Source organism: Coptis chinensis, chromosome 5, assembly GCF_015680905.1.
Source record: "Coptis chinensis isolate HL-2020 chromosome 5, ASM1568090v1, whole genome shotgun sequence".
NCBI classification, from domain to species: Eukaryota; Viridiplantae; Streptophyta; class Magnoliopsida; order Ranunculales; family Ranunculaceae; genus Coptis; species Coptis chinensis.
The window spans coordinates 56,992,061-57,000,051 of NC_141460.1; the positions used below are offsets into that span (position 1 = coordinate 56,992,061).

The window sequence follows — 7,991 nt, forward strand, 5'->3', positions numbered from 1 at the left end:
ATATTAATGTGTGTGTTATAATACCGTGGTATATAGTTATACTAAACACTACGGTTTATGCCAAACCGTGGTATATATATATATATATAATAATGCTAGTAACAGGTCTTCCACTTAAAAACCAAACCTGCATAACAAAATTTACACAGCCTGCCTACATACAACATTTCCATCTTCCCAACAAATTCCAAAATGTACAATAAACTATCAAACATTGCAAAAAAAGATAATAATAATAAAAAAAAACTTCCATTAATTTTTTGAGTGCACTAAGAAAACAAACTTCAAATTCCTTTTCATAAATTAAAAAGGTAAGACTCATAAATTAAACCGGAGGGTCCAACATAGCTAAAACTCATCCTTATCCGCTTCCGACTGAAACACCCCATTTTCCTGGATGAACTGAATAATATCGAGTCGAACACCGTCAAGTTCATCTTGCGTGTATGTATCCTTCAGTTCTAAATTTATTATCTGGATGAGTCAAAGCACAACATGTGGAGTTACTATATAAGAATAAGGCGAAGTCATTGAGCCAAATAAAGTGTTTGTCAAAACTTTCGAATACCTTATTTTCAAATGATCCAGTTAAACAAGCTTCTACTATTTCCCTCATAAACTTCATTATATAATACCCACACTCTGTGCCACCTGGTTGATATGGGCCCTAACATATAGACTCACAACATATGTAAACATATACTTTTTAAAGAAAAAGACAATAATGTGTAGGATTTGTTTACCTTGATCTTGTCCCACTTCAACGGAACTCGTTTCCCATCAACCCTTTGCAATGTGAGGACCGTACTTCACAATAAGATAAATGCAAAACATTTAATTCACAAGGTTTTGAGACAACCAATAGAAACTAAGCTACGTTCTATTAAGCCAAACATGATTCACTCCCACATAGTTTGTACATACAGGTTTTCACCTCACACATGACTGCCAAGAGGTTTGAGAATAGATGCATTGAAAGAGAATCGAAGAAACTAGAAAGATTAAAGCAAAACACCACCATATAATAAGGGTAAACAAGTAGGTCCCTCATCAGACGATTTACTCCATCCATAAATTAACATTTTTTTATGGTAAGGATGATCAATGATAATCATCAACTTGACACATTATGAAACAAAAAGGAATAAGGTGGTTTGCAGTATCTTCAAAACCAAATTAATATGAATGGAAAACTAGGAAAAAAAAAATCAATCATTTACTTCCTAAGTTGCACTGCAGTAAAAAAAAGTAATATCAGAGAAAGTGTCCTTACCGGAGAGTTGATGTAGCTTGCCCCTTGCCTAAAAGATCCCTGATGAGTGAGCTATGAAATTCAATTACCCGTATTTACAACAACTCTTTAAATCCCAAAAGACCATTGAAATGTAATAATACCTGGGAACTTTGACCCGATTGAACTCCAGCAGCCTCTTTTCTACCATGACCACCCTTCACAGATCCTTTGCTATCACCCTGTCGAAATTGCAATTCCTCGATAAATTGCAATTCCTCGACAATTGATAAATTAAATATTTTGTAGTGTCCTCTCCATTTTCAGAAAATTAAGCTACAATTGACAAGTCAGAGAGAATGGATCAAGCTACTTTGTAGTGTCCTCTCCATTTTCAAGTAGAGAGAATGAGAGAGAGAGAGAGAGAGAGAGGGGGTTACCAAGACCAACATTGTTTCATTTTTTTATGTTTCAAAAGAAAATTAATCTGAGGGATAAATAAATTCCATAGTCTCTAACAAGTAGATAGATTCAAAAGAATAAAAAACACAAAATGTAATGAGAAATATTTGATTTTTCTGTTTCTCCAGGATCAAGCTTATATGTTGAGAGAAATGAACCGCTTATAGGATCAACACAGCAAATGTCAGACGAACTAAAATAAGAACCCACCTACAATATTCTTTTATTCATCCATAAATCTATCAATCTCTACCCCAAACACCATTTCCAACATAGCACAATCACAAATACATTACACACCAAGATGCTAGTAACCGGCGTAATATTATAAAAGAAAGCAAGAATAAGATATACTCATATATATCTATCTCAATTAACACATTTGAACTACTAAGAATTGGCAATTTCCATTGAAGAAGTTCATAAAATACAAGATGAGAACATAACTACATAACTTTAATGGTAGATTTACATACTAATTAGCCACCAATTACAGATGAACCATACATTGGAACATAAGAATCACCACTCATGTTCTAGTTCCACATCTATTTCCTATAAAAAAAACAAAAAAAAAAATATTATACTACAAAAAAAAACAAAAAGGCCTTTGATATTGGAAGATTAAGATCAAATTTGAAGACTTACTCTATTACTCCTCTTTTGTTGATTGCACAAGGATAAAATGCAACTCCAACTATATTCCAATTAATCTCACTCAATGCTCTTCGACTCCCGTTTCTTGCCCAGTCTTTCCTCGCATTCGCAAACCTTCTTCATAGATCATACAAAATATCAAAAACCCATGTTATTAAGTAGGCTTTACAACTAAAATTAATATAATCAAGACCAAGTCTCAAAATTATATCAAACTTTTCTATCCCGAGTCATAAATTTACAATCAATGACCAAGAAACAAAAATATACATCAAACTAAACTAATTCAGTCACACCAAACAAGTATTTGCCAACAAAGCTAGACCCACTAAGTGTATACGTACCAGCACCAATAAATTTGCTAACGTCCAAGAAATTATTTATCATCAATTCCTTGTCATATATGGTGTTATTAATACAAACATGGCTCAAACTAATCTAACTCTAGCCAAAAAGATGAACTGAGAAGTTCATGTTAATTGGCATAGTGACTTACAAAAGAATCACAACTTAATTAATTCATTTGCAGCAAGCAAGCTAAATGGACATAATTCTAAGGCATCAACTTCATACATTTCCAACTTTAATAAATTGGTTAAATAACTAGTGTTAGTTTAAAAGTAAACCTGCACATGGCCAGTATAGTAGCAGCCCATGATGCACATCCATGAAGATTTTGCTCCATTACTCATATGGAATTCACACAATCACATTCCCTTAATGTACGACCATGCATTACTGTTGAAAAAAAAAACGCAGATAAGAACAATGTGGTAATCTGTTTGATTGTCTGGCTCGTCAATCATAACATATACCAAATCAAACCTTAATAAGATAGCAGGAGGAAGAGCCACATTGTACTGGAAAGAAGAGATGCAGGTCATTTTTATTTCCACATTTCATAGATGATACACACTGACATAATCAGTTCTCTACTATATTGGTCTTAAAATCAACATAAAGGTGCAAACATTTCTCACCTTTAGTGGTTTTGACTTGTCATGCCGGCCGCCAGTAGGGTTGGCAGCAGCTAAAATTGATGTTCGAGCATTTAATGTCTTTGTATTTCGCTTTTGTGATACTTATGGTCTGTTGTTCCATGGCTTCATGAATGGCAACCTTTAAAGAGATCGACAGCTTAGAGAAAACTTTCAGTCCCTCGAAAGTCAAGTCTAAATAATGATGGTTACCTCGATCTCTAACATCCATTTTATCAAATTCATCTATGCAACAAATTCCATTATCAGGAAGCATTAGAGCACCAAGAGCAGTAGAGCAAGCATATTCCCTCGAAAGCATGTTCCATTATCAGCAAGCATTATCCGCAAGCATTAGAGCAACATATTCCCTCAAAAGCTGAAGTCTAAATAATAGATGGTTACCTTATGGTTTGCACATCTTTTTTGTCACTCTTTGGTAATCGGACCAACTTTCAATTCAAAACAGCCAAAGTCCTACAATCACCTTAAAACAAGTAAACCTTTGATAACTTTGTAGGAGTACCAAGAAGAGGTGTAATATTGAGCAACTCGACCTGACTTACAGAGTATTTAGGCATAGCGACAGATTTTTAGCATAAATTGAATGTGTTTGTTGAAAAAGGAAGAAGTCTATATAGCATAACATTTCTAAGTAACCAAGAGCTCACCCTGAACTGTTGGCTACCATCATCCTCCCCATCCATCTTGCTATTTCTTATATTGCTATCTCTTCAACCATCAGATATCTGATTAAGAGCATACAAAGGAAACAATTTAAATGAAAGACTACTACAAATACAAATAAATAAAATGATGAGCTAGGAACATAAAATGGGCACAAACCTTAACAGAGTTAGCAATGAACGCAAGGCGATATGAGAGGTCTCTCACTCCTAGAGCCCGAAAGCCTCTTACACCTTCATTTCCGCCCGAGAAAGATTTTGGGCCGAGACCTCTCTCCTACATTCGCTCTTTCACCGGTGAAGCAAGTGCCATTATGTCCGTATTACAACCAACGTGCCGAGAAAATGACCTTGTGGAAGAGAAGAATTGCCAATTATCCAATCACAATCAAAATTCTCTCACTCCCCAAATCAATTATCATATAAATTAATAACTTCAAAGCCATATAATAAACAAAACAAAGATCTTAACAATACTTAATTAGTTTTTGTGTGTCCCATCAGATGGTAGAAAGATCTTGGTTTACCAGATAAGTTGGGCCTTGCCAGAGACAGGTTGGTTGAAAGTTTCTTAGCGTCAGTTAGAGCAGCCTATAAAACTCAGTACCACTGTTGTAGGGAATGGATAACTCGAGCTATTTTTCTCATACTGATAATTGATGATATCTATGAACTAAAACTTTTTACAGACTCATGTGAAAGGTTGGTGGCTACGTTATATAAATAAGTTCGAATGTCGCAACTGGTATATGACTAAAAACTTTCCTTCATGTGGGATCTCAAGGCAATGGACCTAATGCCATACTACATGATAATATGTTTCTTGGCTCTTTTCAACATGCAGAACAACATTGCCTACTTGACATACAAAGAAAAGGGTATTGATATCTTACCACATTTGACTAAAGCAGTATTTCATCAGATTATATATGCACCTATCACATTCTAATTGGTATACATCATCTACACTTTGTAATTTGCGGTGTTTTTTTCTTCTTTATTATCCCAGTGGGCAGATTTTTTGTAAAGCAGTCAAAACCTACACTTTTGTTAACTAAATAAACTATTAACATTATCAAAGGCCTACACCAGAAGGGAGACAAAAGTCCAAGACATTTATGGTGTCCTGAGTGCAGAACAAACCGTCATGTCCTTCGACTTCTTATGAACTTACCCTGCATTTTAGACAGAAGTTAAACAATAGTAACTCATCAATCACTATGCCTACGCCAAAAGAGAACAATATAAGAGAGATTAGTTATTCTAGTTTATTCTGAAATAAGAAATAGTTCTTCCTATGAATTATTATCTGGTATCCTCTTGTATATTCCAATTATCCCACCTTAGGTTCTTTTCACTCCAAAGGAAGTGATTGATGCGAATATAACACATCTAACAAGTTCACATATTCTTTTTTGGTATTTCATTTCATAAATGAATTTCTAACTCTGTTTTCCAGTTGTTATGAACTACTCTTTCTCAACACAGATTAAAAAATATATCTAGTTAATATGACTCCCAAAAATGAATATCCTCTCCCAGTCAATCCATTAAAGTTTGGGCCAATGTTTTGTTTCATTACTTGAGATCCATATCTCTAGAAAACACCGCTAAAGTAATAGTTCTACATTGACTATTTCATTAGTAGTATACTTATTTATAACAACCCATGCACTCCTATGTTATGGACAGAAAATGTGTAACACATGAATTGCATTTGCCAATCCACTAATACTGTAATAGATCGTAAAAAAGTCAAGTCAACATAATTATATAAGCTAAAAAAAATAATGTAATCTCTAAAAACAATTCATAGATGGGAAAAATAAAGTAACAAAATAACAGAAACGGTGGTATTACATGATAAGTTAAGCAATGAATTGCTGATAAAACATAAATAAATAAAATAATAAAATAATTATCTCAGCAATAATAAATTTTACCTTCTGCGAACACCTCTACCTAACTCAACATCAGTGTTATTCACATGAAGTGCGGACACCTTTCTGCCAGACGAAGCAATGGACAACAGTGCTTGGTGTGTGAGTGAGTTCACATCCCAAAGACTAATGGCCTCTGCTTCAGCTATAACAACCTTCCCTCTATTTCTCCAGTAAAAATTTAACATATTTGCTATAGTAATTAGGTGCGCAGAAATCAAAGGGAATGAAGCAACGTGAGCAGATACACAATACAACATGAGAACATTTAAACTAACTAAAATCTATCATATAAAAATGCAACCTTTGGCCATCGTTGACAAGTTATACCAATCTATTGTTAACATACACCCTGAAAATCTTATGTCAAGACAAACCCAAAAGCTAATTCCTAAATTTTTGAAAAATAGAAACAATAGAAATTGTAAATAAAAGATGATTCACTATACAAAACGCTACCTTGGACAATGAAGAAGCTTTCTTGAGCAGATTGAGCAATTGATTATGCAAATCCAACTCCTTAGCCAAAACCCTAACTGTTACAAAGAAAGAAGAAGAGAAGATTAAGAGAATTGAAGGAAAGAGAAGAGAAAGGAGAAGATGACGACTTGACTCAGTGGGCCACACTAGCGGCGGCAGTACAGTAGTAGTAGCGGTTTTCTCCGATGCTTACCTCACTTTTCTCTTTTTTATTGAAAGGGTGTGAGAGATAAGCACGAGAATGAAAAACATCCTCACCCTATTTTCATTTGTTTTCAATTTTTCTTTTATTTTTTTGGCAATAGGTCACACTTCCTATCCGTCACCTAATATTGGGTAAATGTTACTAAATAAACCAAATATTTGCCTACAAAATATGTAACCGGATGAATAAGTGTTAGCAATCAATTTTACTAAATGTTGCAAAATCAGTGTTATGGTGTAGTGGAGAGACCGAGAGAATAGCGGGAATCCAATTTGAATGAGTTTTGTACTGTGTATTTTTTTTTTTTTGCGTATTTGACTATTTGGCATAAAGTCATAAACCACTGTAGAAAGTGGAAAATTTATATACCACTGTTTATGTTTAAGGTAGTGGGGATGTGGAGTACTCTCATGCTGAAAAAAAAACTAACCATGGTATATGGCCCAACTTATCCCACGGTTTTCATGTAACTGTGGCATATACTAGTAAACCAATGACCAAAGAAATTTTCGCCGTGATATATAAATATTTCCCATGGTTTTTGGAAGAACCGTGGTATAAACGTTCTTATTGACCGTGGTATATGTGTCATTCTGTAGTAGTCATGTTGTTGAAAGATCAGTTTTGAGAAGGAAACCTAAGTATTCCCCACCTGTTAGTTTATGGGATTTACTCCCTGTTGACCTTCAAAGGAAGATTATTTCTATGGCTCGTGTAGGGTTTGGTAAAAGTCCATTTGCACATAAGAGGAGATTGTGTAAGCTAGGTTGGTGTTAGAATTGCCAATCTGAAATTTGTCCTGGATTACAACCATTAAGAGAAAATTGTTGGTACAAGGTATACTTTTGTTAATCACATGCTGAGATAGATAAAAATAATTCCTACAAAGTGGAACCTAGTGGGTTGGAATACTAGTCTTGAGGATCTAACTATAAAGGACTCAAAAGTCTTGAGAATCTGACTTTAAAATACTCACATTACGTCTTGGGGATCTGACATAAATAGACCTAAAAATTTGTTTCTTGAACTAATTCTTGATATTTGGCATCAATGGAGATATCCTACCTTTTTCTCATCCATTTCATTTACTTTTTTATACATTGAGTTCAATGCATGCATAAGTAGGGGGAGGGTGTACTTGAGAAATGAATTTCGAAAATTAGTTTTCAAAAACAAAAATGTTTTTGTTTCTATATCAGCAGCATGAGAAAAATGAATTTTAATGATGAGTCTGGGATATATATTCTATACTGCTTAATGTTGACTTTGATAGATAGTTGATATTATTCATTTCATTACCGCTTAGATTATTTATTATGCTCGGACATAGTTCTTGTTAATAGAATTCTTTAT

The 7,991-nt window shown here is 34.2% G+C and overlaps 3 long non-coding RNA genes across 5 annotated transcripts; all 3 read right to left on the minus strand.

Moving 5' to 3' along the window:
* LOC147498083 (uncharacterized) lies at positions 1 to 808 on the minus strand. The gene is made up of 3 exons (XR_015194313.1): positions 744 to 808; positions 569 to 667; positions 1 to 474 (listed from the first exon to the last, which is right to left on the minus strand). It is a non-coding gene; the product is annotated as an uncharacterized LOC147498083 (long non-coding RNA).
* A 463-nt stretch (positions 809 to 1,271) lies between these two features.
* Positions 1,272 to 3,409, minus strand: LOC147498084 (uncharacterized). 3 transcript variants are annotated; one of them, XR_015194210.1, is made up of 6 exons: positions 3,331 to 3,409; positions 2,977 to 3,088; positions 2,342 to 2,464; positions 2,201 to 2,248; positions 1,396 to 1,473; positions 1,272 to 1,324 (listed from the first exon to the last, which is right to left on the minus strand). It is a non-coding gene; the product is annotated as an uncharacterized LOC147498084 (long non-coding RNA). The 3 variants fall into 3 exon arrangements; XR_015194209.1 differs by having other exon boundaries at positions 2,342 to 2,467; XR_015194211.1 differs by having other exon boundaries at positions 2,170 to 2,248; positions 2,342 to 2,467.
* A 2,457-nt stretch (positions 3,410 to 5,866) lies between these two features.
* Positions 5,867 to 6,720, minus strand: LOC147498085 (uncharacterized). Its single transcript, XR_015194212.1, has 3 exons — positions 6,627 to 6,720; positions 6,413 to 6,489; positions 5,867 to 6,115 (listed from the first exon to the last, which is right to left on the minus strand). It is a non-coding gene; the product is annotated as an uncharacterized LOC147498085 (long non-coding RNA).
* Positions 6,721 to 7,991: the final 1,271 nt, after the last annotated feature.